Source organism: Scyliorhinus torazame, chromosome 2 (genome assembly GCF_047496885.1).
Source record: "Scyliorhinus torazame isolate Kashiwa2021f chromosome 2, sScyTor2.1, whole genome shotgun sequence".
Taxonomy (NCBI): Eukaryota; Metazoa; Chordata; class Chondrichthyes; order Carcharhiniformes; family Scyliorhinidae; genus Scyliorhinus; species Scyliorhinus torazame.
In genome coordinates, this window is record NC_092708.1 from 382,360,213 (window position 1) to 382,388,140 (window position 27,928).

Sequence of the window (27,928 nt, forward strand, 5' to 3'; positions counted from 1 at the left end):
GTGGTGCCAAGGCTTGTCTAAAGTGGTTACAACAATGCCTATGTGTAGGAGAAATGTTTTCAGGAAAGGGCAGATCAGGAGTAACATTGACTGGTTTGGCACCTACTCCCTTTTCATTTCTTGTAGTCCGTAGCATGGTGTACCACAATTTCCCAGGATGTTTCACGGAACGATGCAGCAAGATCAGTGATTCTTCACTTCCCTACCCACTGTTGAGGGTCGCTGCCTTTGATGTCACAGTCAGCACCAAGTTTGCCATTGAGATGGGGAAAAGACCCAGGTCTCCCACTCTCTCCCCAGGTCACCAAGGCTGATGATAGTGCCTCGATGACTGAAGTCACTATCGTAGCACGGAATCGGGGATTGAATTTGGGATTCTTCTGGTCTGCTCGGCTCTATTCATTAGTGCATTCGCTACATGAACCATCAGGTCATCAGGGCTTCAAAGCTCGTTTCAGTTCCCTGGTATCTTACCTGGCTCAGTGGGTAGCAACCCCACCTTATAATCGGAAAGTTGTGGGTTCCGGGCAGCATGGCGGCGCAGCGGTTAGCACTGCTGCCTCACGGGGCCGAGGTCCCAGGTTCGATCCCGGCTCTGGGTCACTGTCCGTGTGGAGTTTGCACATTCTCCCCGTGTTTGTGTGGGTTTCGCCCCCACAACCCAAAGATGTGCAGGGTAGGTGGATTGGCCACGCTAAATTGCCCCTTAATTGGGAAAAAAATGAATTGGGTACTCTACATTTAAAAAAAACAGAAAGTTGTGGGTTTAAGTTTCACTCCCGAGACTTAACCACAAAACCAAGGCCACTACTCCAATGACGAACAGAGGGGGAGCTGTACTTTTAAAAAAAAAGTCATGGGATGTGGGATTCGCTGGCGAGGCCCAGCATTCATTGCCCATCCCTCATTGTCCTTGTGAGGGTGGCGGTGAGCTGCCATCTTGAACCGCTGCAGTCCCTGTGTTGGAGGTGCACCCACGGTGCTGTCAGAAATGCTGTTGTTTGGTTGAGGTAATAAACCAACACCCTCAGGTTGAGGTGAGCAGGGAAACCCTCCTGCTGGCGTGGCCAAAATTTATCCGTCGATGGACATCACTTGAAGAGGGCGTCAGGTTATTACCTCGCTGCTGTTTGTCGAACCTTGCTCATTTTTTTTTTGAAAATTGATGCCTCCATTGGAACAGCGAGGAACAGCCCAAGAGAAATCCAGCGACGTTGTGGGAGGCACTACGGGAATGCAAGTCTTTTCTTTATTAAACTAGAATTGTAAATCTCCCACTCAATTTCCTGAAGTGCTTCACCTGCAAAGATAGATAGCGCAAAGCTACGGTCTAGCTGGTTGCTGGCTGACCTTCTTTCAAAAAATATATTTTGACCTTCACTCTTTTGTACCAGAAATAGTAAATCTGTTGCCGGATGATTAAAAGGCGATTTAGATGCAGCCCTGCATTCCGAGACTGATTGACTGAAGTACAGGGTAAAATAGGAGAAAAGGTCAAATCACTGTGACACCCGGGCAGACGGCAGCATTTTCTTGTCAGTCCTTTGCTCCCGTTAACCTGACGTGCGTACAGCTCCCAAGGGTTTGCAGGAATCATATCTGTGCACATGCCGTTGATAGTTAGCATAATTGAACACAACGCCGCCAGTCTCTCAAAGAGGAATTTCTAAATCCCAGTACAGTCTGCTCGGGAAATTGGAACGGTTAAAAAATATATTTTTTCCCCCCCTCTATCCTCTCATCCCTGGGATGTGGCTGTCGCTGGGCTGGACCAGCATTTGTTGCCCATCCCCCATTGCCCTTGAACTGAGTGCCGTGCTCGGTCATTTCAGAGGGGGCAGCTAAGAGCCAACTACGTTCCTGTGGGTCTGGAGTCCACACGTAGACCAGACCAGGTGAGAGCGGCAGATTTCCTTCCCTAAAGGACACCGGTGAACCAGGTGGGTTTTTGCGACAACTGATGATAGTTTCATGGTCTGAGGCTAGCTTTCAAATCCGGATTTATTATTTTTTTTAATAAACATTTTATTGAGGTATTTGTGGTATGGTGACAACAAAAAAAGAAACAATATGCATGAAACCATAAACATAGTGCCAAAGCCTGTCGCACAGGTCCCACCCACCCTTATTAACCCCCTACTCCCCAGCCCCCCCCCCCCCCCCCCCCCCCGCGCCCCCCGCAGACGATTAATTTTCCGCAAAGAAGTCGACGAACGGTTGCCACCTTAGGACGAATCCTAACAGTGACCCTCTCAAGGCGAACTTGATTTTCTCCAAACAGAGAAAGCTAGCCATGCCCGATAGCCAGGGCTCCGACTTCAGGGGCTTTGAGTCCCTCCATGCTAATAGTATCCGTCTCCGGGCTACCAGGGAAGCAAAGGCCAGAACACCTGCCTCGTTCTCCTCCTGGATTCTTGGGTCTTTTGACACCCCGAAAATCGCCACCCCTGGACTCAGCGCCACACTTGTTTTTAACACCGTGGATATAACATCTGCAAACCCCTGCCAAAATCCCCTAAGCTTCGGACATGCCCAGAACATGTGGACATGATTCGCCGGTCCTCCTGCACATTTTGTGCACCTGTCCTCCAGCCCCTCTGCTCATCCGGGCCACTGTCATGTGAGCCCGGTGAATGACCTTGAATTGTATCAGGCTGAGCCTGGCACATGTTGCAGATGCGTTGACTCTACTCAGTGTGTCTGCCCATAGATCATCCTCTATCTCACCTCCCAGCTCCTCCTCCCACTTTTGCTTCAGCTCCTCGGTCTGCGTCTCCTCCGACCCCATAAGCTCCTTATAAATGTCCGAGACGCTCCCTTCTCCTACCCACCCTCTGGAAACTACCCTGTCCTGAATCCCCCTTAGCGGTAGGAGCGGGAAGGTTGACACCTGTTTACGAAGGAAGTCCCGCACCTGCAGATACCTGAATTTGTTTCCCCTCGCCAACCCAAACTTTTCCTCCAACGCCCTCATACTCAGAAAGCTCCCCTCTATGAACATATCCCCCATCCTCTCAATCACCGCTCTCCGCCATAACCGGAACCCCCTGTCCATACTCCCCGGGGCAAACCGGTGATTAGCACAGATTGGGGCCCAAACCGATGCTCCCACTGCTCCCACATGCCGCCTCCACTGGCCCCAAACTCTCAGGGCCGCCACCACCACTGGACTGGTGGAGTACCGTGCTGGCGGGAACGGCAGAGGCGCAGTTACCAACGCCCCCAGACTGGTGCCCTTATATGAAGCCGCCTCCAGACGCACCCCTCCTCCACCACCCACTTCCTGATCATGGCTATATTCGCCGCCCAGTAATAGTTACTATAATTTGGCAGCACCAGCCCGCCCTCTACCCGGCTCCGCTCAAGCATTACCTTCATTACCCGCGGGGTCTTGCCTGCCCAGACGAAGCCCGTGATCACTCTGTTGACCCGCTTAAAAAAGGACCGCGGAATAAAGATGGGGAGGCACTGAAATATAAATAGGAATCTCGGGGGGACCGTCATCTTCACTGTTTGCACCCTCCCAGCCAGAGACAACGAAAGCGTATTCCATCTCCGAAATCGTCCTTCATTTGGTCCACCAGCCGGGCCAGATTCAATTTATGGAGCCAGTCGCATTCCCACGCCATTTGGATGCCTAGGTACCTAAAGCTTCCCTTTACTAATCTAAACGGCAGCTCTCCCAGTCGCCTCTCCTATCCCCTCGCCTGAACCACAAACATCTCAATCTTTCCCATATTAAGCTTATACCCTGAAAACCGGCCAAATTCTCCGAGAGAGCTCATGATTTCTTCCATTCCCTCTATTGGGTCCGAAACGTACAGAAGCAGGTCACCCGCATAGAGCGAAACCCTGTGCCCCCGCCCCCCCCACCCAAAATTCCACCCAAGCAATCTCCACATTTTTGACTGGGGGTAAGATGTTGGTGAGATGGTGAGTGATAGTAATCTAGCTGCTATGTTGAGAGCAGTCATTAAGCCCAGGCGGGCGAAGACACTGATTTGATGTCAGTGGACCGGTTCATCCAGCCAGGCTCCTTGAATCATCATGTGATTTCAAATGTGTTAGTCAACGCAGCTTTGTAAAAGGAGAGTGCGGGCCTCAAAGCTGTTCGGAGACCATGGGCGGGATTCTCCAATAATGGGGCTATGTCCTCATGTCGGCGTGAAAAGCGGCGCCAACCACTCCGGCGTCAACGGTCCCCGATAATGGGGAATGCTCCCCTTCCTAGGGGGCCAGGTCGGCTGCGGAGTGGTCCCCGCAGCTCCAGCCGGCGCAGAACGGCCCGCGTGATTTCGCTCATGCACGTAACGGTCGTCGTATTTCCGCGCCTACGCGCTACGGCCGGCATATTTCCACGCATGCGCGGGGGGGCTCCCTTCTCGGCGCCCGTCCCCGGGCAATATGGCGAACCCTACAGGGGCCTGCCGCAGAGTAAAATAGGCCCCCACGGAACCAGCCCACATGGCGATCGGTAGGCCCCGATTGCGGGCCAGGCCACCATGGCACCCCCCCGAGGTCGGATCCTCCCACTCCCCCCTCCAGGACGGCCTCCGCAGTCTCACCTTCCAGGTCCCGTGTGGGACCTGAGTAACCCACGCCGGTGGACTCGGCCAAACTCGTCGGCCACTCGGCCCATCGGGGCCCAGAGAATCACCGGGGGGGGCACCGCTGTCAATGGCCCCCCGACCGGCACAGCGGGAACCCCGCGGGCGCCCGAGAATCGGAGAATGGGAAGCCGGCGTGGGGAAGCGATTCTCGCGTCCCCCCCGGGGATTCTCCGACCCGGCCCTTGTTGGATTGAGGGAATTGATCTGCGAGGTTCATTTTCTTTGATCCACTAGTTTAAGGTTAGGTTACAGGTACAACTCTCATTTTCGTTTTTAACTATGGCCCAATAGTAACATCAGGGTACAAATAATTCTGGACCTGTTTCTGTTTTCTTATGTTGTTCATGGGATGTGGGTGTTACTGACGAGGCCAGCATTAATTGCCCATCCCCGATTGTCCTTGAGAAGGTGCTGGTGAGTTGCCTTCCTGAACCACCGCAGGCTGTGTGGTGTAGGCACATCAGAAACCTGGGGCGAAATTCTCCCCCAACGGCGGGATGTCTGCCGACTGGCACCAAAGTCAGCGCCAATCAGATGGGCATCGCGCCGGCCCAAAGGTGCGGAATGCTCCCCATCTTTGGCGGCCTAGCCCCAACATTGAGGGGCTAGGCTGACGCCGGAGGGATTTCCGCCCCGCCAGCTGGCGCGGAAATGCGGCGCATGCGCGGGAGCGTCAGCGGCCGCTGTCAGTTCCCCGCGCATGTGCAGTGGGGAGAGTCTCTTCCGCCTCCGCCATGGTGGAGGCTGTGGCGGAGGCGGAAGGGAAGAGTGACCCACGGCACAGGCCCGCCCGTGGATCGGTGGGCCCCGATCGCGGGCCAGGCCACCGTGGGGGCACCCCCCGGGGTCAGATCGCCCCGCGCCCCCCCCCCAGTACCCCGGAGCCCGCCCACGCCGCCTGGTCCCGTCGGTAAATACCAGGTTTGATTTACGCCGGTGGGCAGGCAATTTCTGGGCGGGACTTCGGGCCCATCCGGGCCGGAGAATCCAGCGGGGGGTCCCGCCAACCGGCGCGGCCCGATTCCCGCCCCCGCCCAATCTCCGGTACCGGAGACTTCGGCGGGGGCGGGGGCGGGATTCACGGCGGCCAACGGCCATTCTCCGACCCGGCGGGGGGTCGGAGAATGACGCCCCTTTTCAGTACGCGATGTTGCCGGAGAGCGGATTCCAGGATTTTGATCCAGCAGCAATGAAGGAAAGGTGATATATTTCCAAGTCGGGATGGTGAGTGGCTTGGTGGGGAATCTGCAGTTGGTGGTGTTCCCAAACACCCCCTGCCACTTGTCCTTGTAGGTGGTCGAGGATGTGTATTTGAAAGGTGCTGTCGAAGGAACCTTGCTGAGTTGCTGCAGTGTAACTTGTATGTGGTACGCATGGCTGCCGCGGCACGCCTGGGGTGGAGAGAGTGAGCGTTGAAGGTGGTGGACGGGCCGCCAATCAAGCAGACCGCTTTATCCTGGATTTTGGTTTTGTCTGGCTTTTTGAGTGTTGTTTGAGCAGATATATATTAATGAGCTAAACTGTGGCCTTAAGAACATTTCAGAACTTGCAGACGAAATGAAGAATGGAAATGCCAACTGTGGCGAGGATAGTTTTGAACTTCAAAAGGACGTAGACATGTTAGTGGATTGGGCAGACAAGTGACAGATGAAGTTCAATGCAGAGAAGTGTGAGGTGATTCATTTTTGCAGGAAGACTATAGAGAGACAGGATAAAATAAAGGAAGAAATTCTAAAGGGGGTACAGGAACAGAGAGATCTCTGTGTATATTACATAAGTAATTGAAGATGGCAGGGCATGTTACTAAAAAATATAGTATCTTAGGCGTGATTAATAAGCGTATTGAGTACAAGAGGAAAGTGTTCATATTGAGGTTTTGTAAGACGATAGTTCACCCTCATCTGGAGCACTGCGTCCATCGATCACAGTTCATAGGATTTACAGTGCAGAAGGAGACCATTCTGCCCATCGAGTCTGCACCGGCCCTCTGAAGGAGCACCCCACCCAGGCCCATGTCCTATCCCCACAACCCCACCTAACCTTTTTTGGACACTAAGGGGCAATTTAGCATGGCCAATCCACCTAACCTGCACACCTTTGGACTGTGGAGGAAACCGGAGCACCCGGAGGAAACCCACGCACACACGGGGAGAACGTGCAGACTCCGCGCAGACAGTGACCCAAGCCGGGAAATGAACCTGGGACCATGGAGCTGTGAATGAACTGTGCTAACCACTGTGCTACCGTGCCGCCCTGGCATTGGAGAGAGTACAGAGGAGATTCACAAAAAATGATTCGAGGGACAAAGAACTGTAGCCATGAGGATGGATTGGAGAGATTGGGGCCGTTCCCCTTGGAGCAGAGAAGACCGGGAAGACATGCTGGAGCTTTTCAAGATCCTGAGGGGATATAGAGAGCATCAAGAACTGGAGGGCACAGGGATTCAAAGTAATGGGCGAAAGGAGTCAGAGTGACATAAGAAAAAGGTTTTTCACCCACAAGGTGGTTGGAGTCTGGGAAGAGCTTCCCGAGAGGGTGGTGTGGCATGAGTGTTATTTGCTACACACCAGCTCAAACCAGATCGTGGCCCACATGTGAACACCTTCTGCATCAGTGTCTGAAAAGCTGCGCATGCCGATGGCAAAAGAATCTGGGACGAATTGGAGAGTTCTTTCAAAAAGCCAGCAGCTGTGCGATGGCCCGACTGGCTTCTTCCTGTTCTGTACCATTCCATGATTCGAGATATTCAAAAGGGTATTGGATTTCTGTCCGAAAGGTAAGTGTCATGATATCCAGATCAGCATATCATGGTGCAATCACACGCTCACTGATGGACAGGCATTTGGACCAACCAGCACACACACAACATCACAGCCAATCACTAGTAAGAGCACACGCACTATAAAAGGGGGAACACGAGAGTCCCCGCTCATTCTGGTAGGAGACAGCTCGGGACACAGAGCTTGCACCGTGACACTCAGACATAGACCGTGTGCTGAGTGCCTCACCAACATTAGTGATAGGGCCAGAGGTTAGCTGGTAGCGAACGTATCCAAGTCTATAGTTAGTTGCATCTGTTAGTTAACATAATAAAATCAAGTTGTACCATCTACAGCCGTGTTGGCTCATTTGTGTATCAGGACCCCCAACACGACAGTAAGAACGTGCAAGGTTGTGGCGTATAAGGCAAGGGAGTGGGACTCGGTACGGTGCTCATTCAGGGGCCTGGTGCAGATTCGTTGGGCCGAATGGCCCTCCTTCCGCACTGTAAAGATCCCGCAATTCTGTGTATTGTCAGCGCTGCGATTTAGAAAACGCGTCTGCCAATTTGCACAGCAGGGTAGCAATTTGATTGCAACCAGATTCTTTTATTTCCTCAGTGGCATTGGGGAAAACTAGCGACGCAATCTGGCCAAGTGGATTCAAAAATCCTGCATGGCTCGCGGAGCACCTGTTGCAAAGATGGCAGGATTCATAATCACTCAAGATGTCTTACTGCGCCGGAAGAGATCGGCTGGGCGGCACGTTGCAGGTCACTCGTTGTGCGGATCCCACCGTGTTAAGTGGCAATCAGCGTCTCCTCTGGTCTCGGATCCTGATTCCACTGCTCCAGCATAATTAAGAGGCACTGTAAAGGCTACAAGACTGACAGATGCAAACTGTGGGGAGTCTCATCGGCTGAGGTTTTAGACAGGCTGCTCTGTCAGCGAAGAAAAGCTGAATTTCTGCTCTTTGCAGGGAAGAAATGATAAAATAACCTTTGTCATGTGATGTGTGCAGGGAAAATGCTTGAGATGTTTTCATTAACGGGAAACCCATCGAGAGATCAAAGTCCGCACCGAAGTTGGAAAAAGCAGGAATATTGGGTGAATCAAGGAACAGTGGGGGATGGAGACTTGCATTTTAACACCTTGCCTTTCATGACCTAACAACAACCCAAAGCACTTTAAACCCCATTGAAGTACTTTTTTGAAATGTCATTGAAAATATAGCAGCCAATCACACAGCAAGAAGATAATCATTGGATAATTGGGCTTCAGGTGACATTTAAGGGCTAGATAGACCAGTAGCACAGTGGTTAGCACTGTTGCTTCACAGCTCCTGGGTCCCAGGTTCGATTCCTGGCTTGGGTCACTGTCTGTGTTCCCCGTGTCTGCGTGTGTTTCCTCCGGGCGCTCCAGTTTCCTCCCACAAGTCCAGAAAGACGTGCTAGTGAGGTGAATTGGACATTCTGAATTCTCCCTCTGTGTACCCGAACAGGGGCTGGAGTGTGGCGACTAGGGGCTTTTCACAGTCACTTCATTGCAGTGTTAGTGTAAGCCTACGTGTGACACTAATAAAGATTATTATGATCACTGACCAGGGAACCGTGGAGAATTCCGTGGCCATCTTGGAATACACGGCAGGGTTCTCCGTCTATTCATGGTAACGGGATTCCCCAGGCCCGTTGCAGTGAATGGGAGATTTGGCTGAGCGCGAAGTTCGCCATCCTCCCTTGTAGTGGTAGTGGGGCGGACTCGTAATGAAGAACCCCGGCCTGATTCTTCAGCTCAATCTGAAAGGGGGTGGGGGTGGGGGGGGGGGTGGGGTGGGGGGGGGGGGGGGGGGGGGACTCGTTTCATCTGAAAGATTGTGCTGGGTAGAAAAGACTGGTGGGGGTAAGAAGTTTCACTGTCCTGACATTTTGGAAAAGGATGCATTAGAATAAGTGAATTACGGAGACTGTTTTTGACTTCAGCGATGTAGAGGAAGGGCTTGCACGCTTGAATCTTTGGAGAAAACAATGAGAAAGGTTGAAGTGAGAGTTGTTGTCAGTGGTGGGAGGGTGTGTCACCAGAGGACACAGATTTAAGATGATCGGCCAAAGAACCAGAGGCGGCGGCATGAGGCAAAGGGTTTCTGCGCAGTGAGTGGTTCTGATCTTGAATGCACTGCCTGAAAGAGTGATGGAATTTTATTCAACAATAGACCTCTGAAGGAAATCCGACAAATACCTGAAAGAGAAAATATTTCAGGGGGTTTTTCTTCATTCATGATAGTATGGTTGGAAAAGTAGCACCTGCTCCTCATCTCTCGACTCACTGCGAACTAGGTGCATTTTTGGGAAGGAGTGTTTTGACCCCTTTTCGTGCCGTGACATGAAAGAACACGCGCAAACAGGCTTTTTTGTAATTTTATGATAAAAAGGAAGGGTAAACATTTACTGTCAAAACACCTGAAATGTAAACAGAACAAATACCCCATCCCCAAGCAAACAAACAAAAGAAGAGATGACTTCCAGAGATGTAGTGGGCGATTCTCCAAAATGGAGACTAAGTGTTCGCGCCATCGCGAACGCCGTCGCGTTTCACGACGGCGCAAAACGGGCGCAGGGACGACCCACAGATGGCCAGCACGGCGCTGGAGCGGTTTGCGCCGCTCCAGCCTCCCTCCCCGGTGCCAAATGGGTGCCGCGCCAACCCGCGCATGCGCGGGGGACTTCTTCAACGCTCTGGCCCCGACGCCAGGGGGCGGCCTGTGGGGCGGGGAGTAGTTCTCCTTCACCGGAGGCCGGCCTACTGATCGGCGAGCCCCGATAGCGGGCCAGACCCTATCGGAGCCCCCCCCCCCCCCCCCCCCCCCCGGTGAAGGAGAACTACTCCCCGCTCCACAGGCTGCCCCCAGCCCTTCGCGCAGAGTTCCCGCCGGCAGCGACCAGGGGTGAACGCCGCCGCCGGGACTCTGCCGTTTCCGCGCTGCCGCTCGGCCCATCCGGGCTGGAGAATCGCGCCCGTAACATGCACTCAGATTATTCACGGTGTGACAAGAAACAACTCACTATTTATAACCAGTACTTTAAGTTGGAGGTTGAAAAGCGTTGTGGACCTGAATAATTATATCTCGGCTCCTTGCAGACAAGTGGAAGTTGGAGGTTTCTGGCGGTTCCAGGCAAACCTGTTGTCAATCTCCTGCTGTAAAAATAATAATGTTGCAGGTAAAATTAATCTTTCAGGTAAAATTAATTAGCCCCCTTTTTCGTTGCCTGAGATGACGATACCTGTATCTTAGAGTCAGGGGGCTGGATTGTCCGTTCCTCAGGTTAAGTGTTGACGACGTGGCAGATTTTGTGGACTTACCCGACAGTAAAACTGGCGTCGAACCTGGACTGATACAGCGACTGTGGAAGGGCTGGCACCAGTGCCACGTGGGACACAATTGATTCCAATGAAAAATGGTGCGGGATCCGCCGGGTTCGTGATTGACACTCGGGAGGCTGACAGCCACACATACACATTACACTCCCACACACACTCATCCCAGCCAACAAGATGGCACTGGTTGTGCTGGAGCGCGCCCATACAGCTGATGGGTTGGTTGGAGCCAGCGGGCAACTGGGGGGGGGTCACCTGGGGGGGACACCTATACGATCCGTGGCCCTAAGTTCACAGTGGGCTGTTAGCGGTGTGCGCAGCTGCACGGCTGCCTTTCCGGCTGCGGCAATGGTGTTCCATGCCCGTCCACCCCGACCCCACAGCCCATCTCCTGGCCATCCCCTGCTACTTCCCTCTGGCCCTGGCAGATGCCCCCCCGGTCAGCAGCACAATCATTACCAAACTATGGCGATGTTGGACACCTTCTGTAACCCCTCTCTCTCCCTCAGCAGCCATGAATCCAGCTTCAGAATTTTTAAAAGCACAAGTGAACCGCGCCGTGGGGAACTCGGCCCGGTGGAGGCGGAGCATCGCGGCGGCCTGGAGAATACCGGGTCGGGCTCGCTAATGACGTGCAAACGGTGTTTACTGTATGTGCGTACTGGACCGCATTGGCGCTGCTGTCGAGGTGACGGAGAATTGCGAGTTGGCATCAAATCGGCGCCCGGTGCAATTCTGGCGTTGGAATCTATTCTCCGCCCAATCGCGTTTCACGATTTCGGTCAGCGAACGGAGAATCCTGCCCCAGGTTCTTCTCTTCTTTGCTGGCTGTTATCCCTCCGTGCTGCTGGTCCCACATTGCTTCGTTAAGTTTCCACGCCTCCAGTTAGTTTGATACCTCAGTATTGAGGTGTCCCATAACTCTTAGAATTGGTTGGAACTGGTGTGATTAGAACACAAAGTGGGGTTACTGATATCCTATTAACATTCCAGTTTAACTATCCTCATTGAGCAGCTTCATGGGGCTGACATGTCTATTTGACATTGTCCTTAAATCTCTTCTATTTTAATGGTGAAGAGACGCCAATTAGCACCTGAGAAACCAATTTCCATTTTTAAAGTAACTTCCCAGAAATATTTTGTCTCTGTTGTCCAGAACCCATGGGCTGAATTCGCGTTCGGCGATGGGGCGGAGAATCCAGTTTCACGCATAAAACCGGGACCATCGCCGGTTCCGTGATTCTCGGCCCCCCGAAAAGCCGCTGGAAGCCTCCGCCGTGCGCATGCGCGACCTCTGACCCGGAAGTGCGGGGGGCCCGTATCTGCAGCTCGAGCTGCAAGCTTCACGACGGAGCCCTGCTAGCCCCCTGCAGGGCTGACAATCTGTGGCCTTTTGATGCCAGTTTCTCTGGCGTAAAGGACCACAGTTTTCACGATGGAGTGGGGACATAGTCCCACAAATCCCGGAATTTCCAGAATCAGGGGCTAGATTCTCCGTTTCAGGCACTATGTCCCCACCCTGTCGTGAAAACTGTGGCCTTTCAACTGGTGTCAAAAGGCCACAGATTCACAGCCCTGCAGGGGGCTAGCAGGGCTCCGTCGTGAAGCTCACAGCTCCAGCTGCAGATACGTGCCCCCGCACTTCCGGGTCAGAGGTCGCGCATGCGCACGGCAGACTAAGACCGCGGAGCTGGACCGCGTAAATAGTGTCTCCGATTGGCCGCACGCCCGACCCGGAACGCCCGCTAAAAAATACCCTGGTCCTGTTTGAGGCCCCCTTGCCCTCCGATCGGCCCACCTCTGCAATAAGCGGGCTGCTCCTTTGAAAAACTGCGGCAGCACTGCCCAGCGCGTGTTGGCTGGGACCATATTAGATCCACGCCATCAGGAATTCGGTGGCCAGGGGCGGAGAATAGCGGGGCAGGCCTCTGGCAGTGGCCGCAGGGGGGGGATAGGTGGCGCGGCGTACTTCCCGGGGACGCTACTTTTCGGGGGCCGGAGAATTGGGGAACTGGCGTCGGTCCCGATTCCATGCATGGAAATGGATTCTCCGCCCCAGCGCCGGATGCGATTTTGGCGTTGTGGTGCGAAGAATCCAGCCCCAGTTTTGCACAGTGCCCGTTTTTCCACATTGCTCTCTTTTTAAAATTAAAGTATCCACTGCCCAGTTACCTTTACAGGCGAGATGTGGTCAAGTACCATGAGACCATAAGACATAGGAGCAGAATTAGGCCTCTTGGCCCATCGAGTCTGCTCCGCTGGACTGGATGGATGTGGCTTTCGCTGGCTATGTCAGCATTTATTGGTCATCACGAACTAGCATGGAGAAGGTGGTGTTGAGCAACCTTATCGAACCGCTGCAGTCCACGAGGTGTAGGTACACCCACTGTGCTGTTAGGAAGGGGGTTCCAAGACTTTGACCCAGTGACAGTGAAGGACCAGCGATATGGTTCCAAACCAGGTGGTGTGTGGCTTGGAGGTAAACCTTCGGGTGGTGGGGTTACCATGCACCTGCTGCCCGTATTTTTCTAGGTGGCAGGGGTCGTGGGTTTGGAAGGCAGTTTTGAAGGAGCCTTGGGAAATTGCTGCAGTGCATATTGTGTGCGTTACACCCAGCTGCCATTGTGTATCTCTGGCGAAGAAGTGAGTGGATGTTGAGTGTGATGGACGGGGCGCCAATCAAGCGAGTTGCTTTGTTCTGGATGATGTTGAGTTTCTTCAGTCTCGTTGGAGCTCCAGGCAAGTGGAGAGTGTTCCATCACAATCCCGACTTGTACTTTGTAGGACACGCCTTGCAGAGTCCGGGGGTGAGTTACTTTCCATGGAATTCCCAGCCTCTGACCTATTCTTGTAGCCACAATATTTGTATGGCGGGTCCAGTTCAGTATCTGGTCAATAATAACCCCCATCTGGAAGTGGGACTAATTGGAGAATTCTTCCAAAAAACCAGCCACAGTGGGAAGGCCCAAATGGCTTCTTTCTGTGCTGTACCATTCCATGATTCGCGGAGCATTGACTGCGGCGGTATTAAATCTGCTACATTTATCCTATTTATTATTACATTCCATAATTCAATGCCTTTTTAATCAAATTGCTAATGATCATGTGCCCTCTGGGAATAAAGAGTGACTGTCATCAGTCGCAATGTATATATTAAAAGTAGCAAATTTATCTTTCCAGCACTTTGAAGCTGCAGTAAGGGTGATTCTAATAAATGAGCCGCTGCTGCTGATAATGATTCCCGTTGCTCGATGCTGCTGAAGCATGGCTGCCATTGGTTAATGGATATGAAAGGGCGATCTCCCTGTTTTGTTCTCATGGACCCCTAGTGCCCATTTACGTTGCATATTGACGGGACTTCGGACACACAATGCTTGCCGACCTCCAGAGATACTGGGTGGACCGTTCCCATCCTGCCCAGCCGCAGGCAAAAAGTCGTAAACCCGCTGAAGTAGACGTTGGGCTGGATTCTCCGGTCCCCCAGCCGCGTGTGTCCCGGCGGAGGGTCGTTCACCGGCGGCGGGATTCTCTATTCCCGCCGGGAAACCCGTGGGTGTGCTGCTGGCAGGAACGCGGTATCCCAATGTGGAAAACCACTGTTACACCTTTATTAGGTGATGTAAGGTAGGACCTGTACTACAGGTTCGCCGGTAGTCCCTGCCTGCTGGCTCCGCCCAGTAGGCGGAGTATAAATATGCGTGTCCTCCATTCAGCAGCCATTTTGCCAGCTGCTGTGGGAGGCCACACATCTTAGAGCAATAAAGCCTCAGTTGTATCCAACTCTAGTCTTTGTTCAATTGATCGTGCATCACTCAACAGCCGGCCGTGGGCCTGCGATTCTGCCGACGGCGGGTTAACGGTGGGTCAGCTATCCCGCTGCCGAGTGACGCGAAAGCCATTGGCATTCATCGCCATCTCATGAATTCTCAATGAAACAGCTTCTGGCCAGAATCTCATGATGCCTTCCAATCATGTATCAATCCCACCAGCGGGAAAATATGCCAGCCTAAAAACCCATTCGAAAATGTGTGGTGTGCACACACCGGACCTCAGCTCACTTGTGGACTTTGAGGTGAGTGATGTACGCGTAGACCAGCCGGCACAGCTCTGAGCCAGTCTTATTGCGATGGCGACCACAATGATGGGTCTGTAGGGTTGGTCTACTTCCGCTCTTTGTCGATGTTGGCCAGAAGGACACCACTGTTCTGCGGTAGTCATGGAGGCCTCCACATTCAGACCCTGACCAGCACTGTGGCTGGGGTCGAGGAGTGCAGGCCGTTGTGTATTTATTACATTTCCAGTGATTCCTTACCAGCAGATCCCTTTAACAGAACGTTTATGCCACGTCAAGGCTTGCACCTTAAAGAAAACACAGAAGAGAACAAATTTCATGAAAATAATCGCCGCGCAAAGAATTGCCAACGAGGGAGTCGAACAACGTTCGCAATCACCCAGAGGAAAGAACAATCACAAACTCAGAATAAACTCGCTGGCCATGAGTAACAATTACTCTGCTGCAACAAATCTAGAGCTGGGGCTGTTTTCAAACATGGAAAACAGGCTGAAGTTCGGGAGGTACCTTGTTTAAAGAGAGCAAAAGTAAGGTAGTGCTAAGAATTAGTGGCACACTGTGCACATGCAAGCACTTCCATAGAGAGAAAATGGTGGGGGTTTTGGCACCATTTGATGAGATGACAAAGCAATGTTGCGTCATAGAACATAGAACAGTACAGCACAGTACAGACCCTTAAGCCCACGATGTTGTGCCGACCATTTATCCTAATCTAAGATCAACCTAACCTACACCCCTTCAATTTACTGCTGTCCATGTGCCTGTCTAAGAGTCGCTTAAATGTCCCTAATGACTCTGACTCCACCACCTCTGCTGGCAGTGCACTCCACACACCCACCACTCACTGTGTAAAGAACCTACCTCTGACATCTCTCCTATACCCTCCTCCAATCACCTTAAAATTATGTCCCCTCGTGACAGCCATTTCCACCCTGGGGAAAATCTGCCTTCTTCGCTCCAGTGAGAAAAGCCCTAGCTCCCTCAACCTTTCTTCATAAGACACGCCCTCCAGTCCAGGCAGGCATCCTGGTAAATCTCCTCTGCACCCTCTCCAAAGCATCCACATCCTTCCTATAATGAGGCGACCAGAACTGGACACAATATTCCAAGCGTGGTCTAATATAGAATTTTATAAAGCTGCAGCAAAACCTCGCAGCTCTTAAACTCAATCCCCCTGTTAATGAAAGCCAACACACCATACGCCTTCTTAACAACCCTATCAACCTGGGTGGCAATTTTGAGGGATCTATGTACGTGGACCCCATGATCCCTCTGTTCCAACACACTTCCAAGAATCCTGCCTTTAACCCTGTATTCAGCATTCAAATTCGACCTTCCAAAATGAATCACTTCACATTTATCAATGCGTGCCCCCTCAGCACAGACCAGGAGGCCAGCGGGGCAGACAGATTACTCCTGACATCAGCGCGCTGACCCAGGAGCTGAGTTTTTTTAAAAATCGCTGGAATCTTCCAGCCTGGAGCGACGGCAGAGGGCAGGTCACACGCCCTGTACACTGACGTCACGTGTTCGTGGCGCGAGAGAGATTCCTCCATTTTGCAGCTGCCAGCAGTGCTGGTGTGAACTCCAGAGCCTCTGGGGAACAACCCAGGAAGAAGAAGCTGTAAACAGGAACCAAGCAGCATACAGATAAATACTTGAGGTCTGGGTTTATTAATTGTGCCACTGAAAATCAGGATTCAGTTAATCTGCGTTGTATGCAGGGAAGCACTGGCAAATGAAACTTTAAAACCCTCAAAACGTCAAAGATATTTGAAGGCTAAGCATGGCGAATTCGAGGACAAACCTCTTGATTTTTTCAAGGGATGCAATGAGGTCTTTATTCATCAGCTGAAGTCGTTATCAGAAATGTGACATCGGATAACAAAACGAGTGAGATCGTGAGGACCAAGCAGGCTCACCTGTCACATTAAAGGTAAGTGAAAATGGTGGGTCATGAAGTTCGTGAGGCATGGGTTGCGAAGGTTGGCTGGCATGGGTTGAAAAGGTCGGCTGGCATGGGTCGTGAAGATCGTCTGGAGTGGGTTGTGAAGATCAGCTGGTGTGGGTCATGTAGATCGGCCGGCAGGGGCCGCAAAGGTCCGCCAGCGTATGTCCTGAAGGGTGGCGGCTCGATAAAAATGGGTCCCAGGCAAAATAGTTTGAAAAGCGTTGGCTTGTGGGGATGGGCCTAGGTAGGGTGCTCTTTCAGAGGGTTGGTGCAGACCTGATGGGCCAAATGGCCTCTTTTTGCACTGTAGGAATTCTATGGTTCTAACAGTAAAGTTAAGTGAGGGCACATGGTCACATCTCCTCTAGCCTTCAATACCATCCTCTTTCATCTCAGAGGGTGGCTAACCACTCGCAGCAATGACGAGTCCTGCAGTCAGACTTGCACATTCTGGCCTCCTGAAAGGCCAGGCCTTGACCTCAGCTTCGGTCCACAGTGCCCTGTGAATGGCTCACTCTGGGAGCAGAGAATCCTGAGGAACAAGAGCAATGTGAGAGACGACTTGAAGCTTTCACCGCCAGACAATGATGGAAACGCTGTGGCCACTGAGATGAGGACAGGGGAGGGATCTCCTCCTCCCATGCGTACAAACTTACAAAATAGGAGCAGGAGTAGGCCATTGGGCCCACCGAGCCTGCTCACCATTGAGTAAGATCTTGCTGTCACTGCCTCCGACTGCTATGGGGACGTGCCAATGAGGGGTTCTCCAGTTAGTGACCCTAAGCCTACTCTTTGCCCCATTGAGGTGTGTGTCTCTGTACGGATAGAGGGTGCAGGTGAGTGCAGTGGTCGTTTCTTCCAGCGCTTCCTCTTTGGACGTGGTCTGGGGGCTCGGACATATGGTGGTCTGCCCCGTGGGCCTCGATCTGCTGCTGCCTGGAAGATGGCCAATTCTATCTGTTTATTCCCTTCGGTTGATGAGCATGAGTAATATAATTCTGGATATGACTCACTGTGATTGTCAGGATGTGGTGAAGTAATGGAGTTGTGATCCATTCGAGGTTGGTGGAAGAGGCCATCCTGACCCTTCCCCGTCCCCTCAGGAGTTGATCCCTGTCCTCCGCAGCTAGCTCAGCAATCGCCCCCTCGAACTCAGAGGGGGCAATGATGTCAGCCACCCCTGCCCCGATCTGTTCTCTTTCCCACCTGTTGCAGCCCCGTTTGCCCTGAATGAAGATGAAGGCAAGGCATGAGATGGGAGAAGGGATGGAGCAGAGGTTGGGTGAGGGGCATGTCCCCTGTGTGTGGTGACCCCCCCCCCCGGCCAGATGGTGATCTCTGGGCGACACGAGTGTTGATCTGTGTGCCCTGATGGTTGTTTGAGATCCCTGGAGAGAGTAACCATTTGAGTACATGATGCCACCATGAGAGTGTGACATGTGGCGGGAATTGAAGGATGACTTACTCTGGCGGAGAAGATGAGATCATTCATCCTCTCCCTGCACTGGATGGCGCTCCGCATGGTTATCAGTCTGGCTGACCTGGTCTGCCGCGGCCTCCCAGGTTGGATACATGAGGTTGGTGTGCTTCCGGGAGCCATCCCTGGGATACAGAACATGCCGGTGCCCCTCTGATAAAGGCTTCCTCTTGAGGTTTACAGCCTTATTCTTGTGGGTGGAAGACATCGATGATGATCTATTGGAATCAGGTGGAGAGAGTGAGGTGTATCAGTGTGACTGGTTTAAATATGGTGTCTGGACCTTTGACCCTGTCAACTCCCGATCTGCTGGATGATTTGGTCCAATACGCACCTGTGCGTAATTAATAAGCTTCCATGCATGGAATAGGGCACAAGTTCCCATCTTTCCGAACAGTGGGGTAGGCACTGCTGACCACTGCACATGGCCACATAAATGGACAGTTCCGCCCACCATCTTTAAACAAAAGCGGATGCTGAATATCTGAAATAAAAACAGAAAGGGCTGGAAAATGTCAACATCTCCCGCAGAATCTGCAGAGAAAGGAACAGCATTAATGTTCTGAGACTATATGAATCTTCTTCAGAACTTCTTGTTCAGAGGAGCTCTATCTTTCAAGACTTTTGACATTGATTTCAATCGGAGCTGATGAAATAATTTAAAACTCCTGAAATATACCTGAACCGTTCTCTCAAAGCGTCTCCTGCCTCCACGCACCCCAATACCTTGTCGAATTTGATTTTGTTTCTCACAAATTCTGCGTACCATTCAGTTCCACCACAGCTTTCTGCCTTCGCTTTCTGCTCCCACTCCCCAGACTTTTAGCTTTCTTTCACTTTTGTCACACCCAGTGAGTTGAGAGATGTAACACTCTGTGTTGTGAACGGAGGGGGTGAGCTCAGTGGCTATCTTGTCATGTGGAATGTTCCAGCAACGTCTCTTCAGAAGTACAGTCAGTCCCTGTTCTTCAGAAACATTACATTCGCTCGTAAGGAGCTCAACGTGCCATTTTTATTTTCATCGTGTTTCGGCCACGGCCCGGTCGGCAGCACACTTGCCTTTGAATCACGAGGTTGTGGGTTCCGCTCCTGCTCCGAAGGGCTTGAGCACAAAGATCAGGCGTTGTGCATTGCAGTGAGTGACACACTCAACTGCGGACAGCCACTATTGAACCACTTTATTTACACTACCTCCGGACAGAGAGGGCAGCATAACAAAATGCTTGGCATATGGCAACATGCTACACATTGCTGGCACTCCAGTGCAACACTGAAGAGGTGCTGCATTGGCAGAGGGGCGGTCTTTCAGATGAGATGTTGAACCAAGGTTTCTGTGTTGCACGTGGTGTCTAATGCCTACATATCTCAATGCATCTCTCAGTCCCATTTCTCTTTATTAAAATATGTGGAATTTGCAAGATTGGCAGGCCATTCAACTCAGTACTTTCTGTCAGCAATCACCTCCATGAGAGCGTATCATAATAATCACATCAGCAGACTGGGTTTTCCACAATTCAGAATGACCCCGAAGGCCGTTAAAGGTGGTGGACGGATGCCGGTTGCCGGAATTTCTGATCCAGATCACGGGCTGTCTGATTTTCAGGAACTCCTTTAAAGGGTGCAGGCTGATTCCTGTCATGAGCTCGCACCCAGTACTCTCGACCTGGGCGGCTCTTTTGCGGAGACAGGCATGTCCTACTCCCCCCCACATTTCATGGAGTCAGGCCAGATTTTTAAAGAGTCGCGGTTCAAGGCTCCTCATGCACCTCAGAGTCTACGTGAAGGGACCTTTTACAATGAGGCTTGCCTGAGAGCTGAGACCCATTACTCTTATTGAAACAGTTGCACCGCAGAGAAAACATTGTTTGTTGGACTGCTCAGTCTCTCTGGTATCTGTTCTCAATTTCACAATATTTATTTACTCACGTTTAAGCGGTTTCAAGGGCTTGTGGTTACTGTTCTTAATACTTCAGAGGATCTGGATATTTGACACTTTTATTATCTTCTAGTGAAATCACTTTTTTCAACATAGTAGAAAGTTTTGAATGAACTACTTTTTTTAAAGCTTTTTTTTTAACACATCCTTTTATCACTCTAGTTTCATTGGACCGAAGGGCCTGTACTGCGCTGTAATGTTCTATGTTCTATAGTGTAGATGGGCTTTAGAGTGGTTTCACAGGTCGGCGCAACATCGAGGGCCGAAGGGCCTGTACTGCGCTGTAATGTTCTATGTTCTATTGGTTCTATCTGGTGTATAATGGATCAGTGGGCATGGATGTGCCATATTTGGGTGTGGAAGTATGGGGGTTGCGGGGAGGGACATGGGGTGGACTGGATGGGACATGGGTAGTTTGTGGGTGGTGAGGGGGTTTGAGTGATGAAGGCCTTTTTGCATTTGCGACGAAGTCCCATCGCACTGAGACGGGCCTTTGGGCAGCCTGCCTCGTCACCCTACAGCCCCTGTGGTTGCTTCTGACTTAATTCCTGGTCGGTTGGCCTGACTCCAGCCAACACCCACACCTGCGCCCGCCTGTGTAACATTGAAGACCCACCTTTGCAGGCACTTTTTCCCGAGGCCCGTGCGCCAAATCAGGAGTTTTCTCAACTCTCGCTATCTGCCTGAAGGATGAAAATGCAGGCCCACTTACATCTATTTATTTCCTTTATCTTTAATTCTCTAATCCACTCAGGTTCTGAACATTGACGTAGGGCGGCATGCCCACGTGGCATGCTTCGTGGCGTCGGATGTGCCGTTATTGACTAGCGGCGAAATCTTCTGATCCCGCTGCGGTCAACAGGGTTACCCGTTCCACGCCCCCACCCCCACCACCCCCACCCCCCACCCCCGCTGCCGGGAAACTCACAGCAGAGGTTCATCATCAGTGGGACTTGAAGATCCCGCCGGGGAGAACGTCTGGGAAATACCGGCCATTGTTTCTGTCTCAGGCATTTCCCCTGGAAATGAATTCCACAACCTCACCTCCCTCTGTTTGGAAAAGTTTTCTCCTGATCTCTGCTCGAAATACTCTTACATTTAAATCTGTGCCTCCTACTTCGAGACTTCTCCTCAACGGCTCTTACCCACTCTTTCACAATTTTAAACACCGACACCTTGAAATCTGCATTGCTCTCGCAAGGTCAGATCCAATTTTTCAAGGTTTGCTTTGTATTATCTTTTCCGAATACCAGGCTGCATCCCAATGAAATAACAAACAACTGAGCGTGCTGAAAAAAACTCCACAGGTCTGGCAGCATCCGTGGTGAGAGAAACAGAGTGACTGGCCCGCAACTTGCTGTAGGATTCGAGACTTAAGTCGCTGGTGCGCGCACATGTGTGCATGACGACACATGGGTGCGGGCGTAATGGCATGCTCGCTGGGCGCGCGCGACATTTAAACTCTTGGACGGATTTTTTTTCCCCCTCCCTGAAGCCCTGCGATGCGCTGGAGCTGCTGAATCGAAAATGCGCCAACTTGCTCGGATTTTCGGTAAGTTTTTACAAACTTTTATTTTTCGATCTAGCAGAGGCAGGAGACAACGGTGGACTATTTTTGGTAGGTTAACGTTTCATATAATTAGTGGTTACCATTTAGAAATATGTTTAACATGCAAATAAAATAAAATAAAGACTTTTTTAAAACTTTGGTTTGTCATGAGGCTGCTATTTCCATTAAAATAGTACTTTAGTGTATAAAGTAAGTTTGGAGTCATAAAAAGTGAAATAATTACTTATCTTTAACATAGTTTGGCATGAGGATGTTAATTCCATTAAAGGGACTATAATGAATAGAATGTGGTGATCACTCGGTATGATTGTCTACCTAAGATTCTCCACGTTACTGGCCACGGGTTCTGTGGGTCCTTGCGTCGCTGATGAACCCGATCCTAGTGCCGAATCTTCTATCACTCAATCGGCAGGAGTTTCCTCAAGGTGGAATCGGTCCTTGAACTCTAGGTCATGGGTATTCCTTTCTCAGCCTCCTTTTCCGGATGTCCTCTTGCAGTCGGGTGTTCGCGAAGAATTGTGTCCCTTCAATCAGGAGGCTTCTCCAAGTAGGTCTCTTCTGAGCAAAGGCCTCCCAGGCATTGATGTCTATGTTCCATTTCTTGAGGTAAGCCTTTGAAGAACTTTCTTTGTCCTCCTCTTGTTCGGGATCCTTCCTTGAGATGGGTGAAGAAGAATTGCTATGGCAGTCAGGACTCTGACATCCTGAGCATTTGGGCGGTGTAGCGCACAAAGACTTATGAGAGACGAATAGAGATGAAGTCGATGAGGCTTTATTAAGCGTGACTTGTTCCCCGCAGTTCAGCAACAGACTGGAGCTGCGGGGGGAACTCCTAGTTCTTATACTCCGCCTTCAGGGCGGAGCTAGAGATCAACAGCCAACCAGGACCCGGGATCTGTCAGCCAATGACATCACGGCTTCACAGTCCCACATGACCCCTAATGCATACTACCACATTCACCCCTTGTTAAAAATGAACCCAGCGGGGTGGTGCTTCGCATGGTGGTAGGGGTTTACAAGGCTGGTCCTGGGAGGGAAAAAAATTTTTTTTTTTTTTTTTTGCATGTCATTACAGTGCCCTACACTGGGCTATGTACAGGGTTTGTGAACTATTTACAATATTCGTAAGAGGAACAGAACATTCTCGTTATAGTCCCACATCATTCTTGTGTTATACCGATGCCACGAGTCGAGCGGGCGGTCTGGTCTTCCTTGTCGATCGCCTCAGCCCCGGTGGTGGTGCAGGTGCTTGTTCCAGCGTTGTCGTCTCCGGGAGCTTTTCGAGTCTGCTTCTCTTTCACTCCTGGTCGGTCATGGGAGGAGGACCGATCCTCCCGGGAAGGGGGCGGTCGCGGGGTGCGCCGGTGGCAGGGAGGGGGTGATCGGTGTCGGGGGGGTGTGCGTGTTGCCGGCGGGCACCAGGTCTCGCAGGGAGACCGTGTCCTGTCGGCCGTCGGGGTACGCCACGTAGGCTTCCTGCGGGTTCGCGTGGAGGAGGTGAACCCTCTCGACCAACGGGTCCGACTTGTGCGCCCGCACATGTTTCCGGAGCAAGATGGGTCCTGGGGCCGCCAGCCAGGTCGGCAGCGACGTTCCGGAGGAGGACTTCCTGGGGAAGACAAGGAGGCGCTCATGAGGCGTTTGGTTAGTGGTGGTACACAGCAGCGACCGGATGGAGTGGAGAGCGTCCGGGAGGACCTCCTGCCACCGTGAAACTGGGAGATCCCTGGACCGTAGGGCCAGTAGGACGGTCTTCCAGACCGTGCCGTTCTCCCTCTCTACTTGCCCGTTCCCCCGGGGGTTGTAGCTGGTCGTCCTGCTCGAGGCTATACCCTTGCTGAGCAGGAACTGGCGCAGCTCGTCACTCATGAAGGAGGACCCCCTGTCGCTATGGATCTATGCGGGGCAACCGAACAGTGTGAATATGGTGCTAAGGGCTTTAATAACTGTGGCCGCTGTCATGTCGGGGCAGGGGATGGCGAAGGGGAAACGGGAGTACTCGTCCACCACGTTCAGGAAGTATGTGTTGCGGTCGGTGGAGGGGAGGGGCCCTTTGAAATCCAGACTGAGGCGTTCAAAGGGGCGGGAAGCCTTGATCAGGTGCGCTCTATCCGGCCTGAAAAAGTGCGGTTTGCACTCTGCGCAGATGTGGCAGTTCCTGGTGACTGTACGGACCTCCTCCACGGAGTAAGGGAGGTTGCGGGACTTTATAAAATGGTAGAACTGAGTGACCCCCGGGTGGCAGAGGTCCTCATGGAGGGTTTGGAGATGGTCTATTTGTGCGTTGGCACATGTGCCGCGGGATAGGGCATCGGACGGCTCGTTCAGCTTTCCGGGACGGTACAAGATCTCGTAGTTGAAGGTGGAGAGCTCGATCCTCCACCTTAAGATCTTGTCATTTTTAATTTTGCCCCGCTGTGCATTATCGAACATGAAAGCTACCAACCGTTGGTCAGTGAGGAGAGTGAATCTCCTGCCGGCCACGTAATGCCTCCAATGTCGCACAGCTTCCACTATGGCTTGGGCTTCCTTTTCGACTGAGGAGTGGCGGATTTCTGAGGCGTGGAGGGTTCGGGAGAAAAAGGCCACGGGTCTGCCCGCTTGGTTAAGGGTGGCCGCCAGAGCTACGTCGGAGGCGTCGCTCTCGATTTGGAAGGGGAGGGACTCGTCGATGGCGCGCATCGTGGCCTTTGCGATATCCGCTTTGATGCGGCTGAAGGCCTGGCGAGCCTCTGTCGACAGGGGGAAGGTAGTGGTCTGTATTAGGGGGCGGGCCTTGTCTGCGTACTGGGGGACCCACTGGGCGTAATATGAAAAGAACCCCAGGCAGCGTTTCAGGGCTTTGGAGCAGTGGGGAAGGGGAAATTCCATGAGGGGCACATGCGTTCGGGGTCGGGGCCTATTATCCCATTGCGCACTACATATCCCAAGATGGCTAGCCGGTCTGTGCTAAACACGCACTTGTCCTCGTTGTATGTGAGGTTCAAGGCGTTAGCGGTCTGGAGGAATTTTTGGAGGTTGGCGTCGTGGTCCTGCTGATCGTGGCCGCAGATGGTTACGTTGTCGAGATACGGGAACGTGGCCTGCAACCCGTGTTGATCAACCATTCGGTCCATCTCCCGTTGGAAGACCGAGACCCCGTTTGTGATGCCAAATGGGACCCTTAGGAAGTGGTATAGTCGCCCGTCTGCCTTGAAGGCTGTGTACTTGCGGTCACTTGGGCGGATGGGGAGCTGGTGGTAGGCGGACTTGAGGTCCACGGTGGAGAAGACCTTATATTGGGCAATCCGATTGACCATGTCGGATATGCGGGGGAGAGGGTACGCATCTAGCTGTGTGTACCTGTTGATGGTCTGGCTATAGTCTATGACCATCCTTTGCTTCTCCCCTGTCTTTACTACTACCACCTGTGCTCTCCAGGGACTATTGCTGGCCTGGATGATGCCTTCCTTCAGCAACCGCTGGACTTCGGACCGAATAAATGTCCGGTCCTGGGCGCTGTACTGTCTGCTCCTAGTGGCGACGGGTTTGCAATCCGGGGTGAGGTTTGCAAACAAGGATGGGGGTTCAACTTTGAGGGTTGCGAGGCTGCAGATAGTGAGCGGGGATATTGGGCCGCCGAATTGGAATGTTAAGCTCTGCAGGTTGCACTGGAAGTCTAATCCCAGTAATGTGGGTGCGCAGAGTTGGGGAAGGACGTAGAGCCTGTAGTTTTTAAACTCCCTCCCTTGCACCATTAGGGTCACTACGCAGAACCCTTTGATCTGTACGGAGTGGGATCCTGCAGCTAGGGAAATCTTTTGCATGCTTGGGCGGATGGTCAAGAAACAGCGTCTTACCGTGTTGGGGTGGATGAAACTTTCGGTGCTCCTGGAGTCGATCAGGCATGGTGTCTCGTGTCCGTTGATCAGCACCGTTGTTGTCGTCGTCTGGAGCGTCTGGGGCCGTGCTTGGTCCAGCGTCACCGAGGCCAGATGTGGTCGCAGTGTCTCAGCGTCTTCTTCGAACCCCGTGGAGCCGTCGATGCTGGGGTCCTTTGTTGTCATCCAAGATGGCGGTGGGGGTGGACAAAATGGCCACCCCCATGCATCGCACATGGCTGGCGGGTCCCAAGATGGTGGCGGGGGTGGAGAAAATGGCCGCCCCCATGCATCGCACATGGCTGGGGGGGTCACAAGATGGCGGCGCCCCTCCTCCCCTCGTGGTGGCCGGGACCCAAAATGGCGGCGCCTGCGGGTTGCACATGGGGCGCTGGGGGGGGGTTGGGGAGCGTTTGGGATACGCTGGACTCTTTCTTCTCCGGGGACAGCGGCGGCCCCCCGGGACCGGCACACAGCCGCGAAATGGCCCTTTTCCCCGCAGCTCTTGCAAGTTGCTGCGCGGGCCGGGCAGCGCTGCCGGGGGTGTTTCGCCTGGCCGCAGAAATAGCAGCGGGCCCCCCCGGGATGACCTGGTGTCTGAACCGCGCAAGCCTGTGGGGGGGGGGGTTTGTCGCGACGGGGGTCCACGGAGCCCAAGGGGCTGCCACGCGGTCGGGGCCGTACGCGCGGGCGTTTTGCGCGGCCACATCTAGGGAAGCTGCAAGGACCCGTGCCTCTGAGAGTCCTAGCGACTCTTTTTCTAATAGTCTTTGGCGGATTTGGGGAGAGTTCATACCTGCCACAAACGCATAGCGAATTAACATGTCCGTGTGTTCAGCCGTGTTTACCGGCGGGCAGCTGCAGGCCCTTCCCAAAATTAGCAGCGCGGCGTAGAATTCGTCTAGCGATTCTCCGGGACTTTGCCGTCTCGTTGCGAGTTGGTAGCGTGCGTAGACCTGGTTCACTGGGCGAACGTAGACGCTCTTTAGTGCTGCGAACGCCGTCTGGAAATCCTCTGCGTCTTCTATGAGAGGGTAAATTTCCGGGCTTACCCTCGAATGCAGGACCTGCAGTTTCTGGTCTTCTGTGATCCGGCCGGGGGCCGTTCGGAGGTAGCCTTCGAAACAAGCTTGCCAGTGTTTAAAAACTGCAGCTGAGTTCACTGCGTGGGGGCTGATCCTCAGGCATTCCGGGGCGATCCTGAGCTCCATAGTCCTTTAAGCACGCTTAATAAATTGTAGCGCACAAAGACTTACGAGAGACGAATAGAGAAGAAGTCGATGAGGCTTTATTAAGCGTGACTTGTTCCCTGCAGTTCAGCCACAGACTGGAGCTGCGGGGAGAACTCCTGGTTCTTATACTCCGCCTTCAGGGCGGAGCTAGAGATCAACAGCCAACCAGGACCCGGGATCTGTCAGCCAATTACATCACGGCTTCACAGTCCTACATGACCCCTAATGCATACTACCACAGGCGGCCCAGCGGTGTTGGTTTCGGATGATCATGGCCTCGATACTGGTGTGATTAACTCCTTCAAGGACACTAATGTTAGCACCCCTGTCCTCCCAGCTGATCCAGAGCTAAAGAACATTTGTATTTTGCAATATATTTTAAGCTGCGTTGTTTAAGAGTCTCCCCTGACACCATGTTCATCCTTCCAAGCCTCAGTGATGACATCAAATGCTTTAACAAAGTTTAATGCCTTAGCTAACATCTGCAAGTCTCCTATAAGCTAATATGAACTATCTCTCTGACAGGTATTGCAACAAGTCAATCACCCGCCTCTTAGAGTACTGCTGAAGGATATCCCAAAATGATGTCAAAGGAGATGTGTGACAGGACACGGTGCTTCAGCGGTTGAGATTGTCACATCAACAATTAATATGTCAAAACCCTCCCCTCTTCCCTCCCCTTCTTTGCAAATGGAACCGTTGTGTTTATGTGGAAAAATATATTTTATTGACCGTTGTGTTTAAGGGAGAAAACATATTTTATTGCAAGAAATTTGTAAAAGTTGAGGTAGTTTTTATGTCATGATTCAGCTGATGAAGTTCAACTTTAAGTTAAATGTTAACTGGTTTCAAAGTTTCATACGTCTAAAATTATTTTTGTTAATAAACGTTTTACACTAAGCGTTACAAGCTTCTAAAGATGTCTAAATGAAACATCAAAACACATTTAATTATGAGATAATTATAAATGAATAAGATAATTGAAGTAAACAAGGCGGAAGCATAACAACATGGATAAAAAGGTGGCACACTGGTTAACAGTGCTGCCTCACAACACCAGGGACAATTTGGGCCTTGGGTGACTGTGTG

At 52.1% G+C, this 27,928-nt stretch overlaps 1 long non-coding RNA gene across 1 annotated transcript; it reads left to right on the forward strand.

The window, feature by feature from the left end:
- The first annotated feature begins 1,550 nt into the window (after nucleotides 1-1,550).
- LOC140407928 (uncharacterized) lies at nucleotides 1,551-27,748 on the forward strand. The gene is made up of 2 exons (XR_011939899.1): nucleotides 1,551-1,940; nucleotides 27,365-27,748. It is a non-coding gene; the product is annotated as an uncharacterized lncRNA (long non-coding RNA).
- The last annotated feature ends 180 nt before the right edge of the window (nucleotides 27,749-27,928 follow it).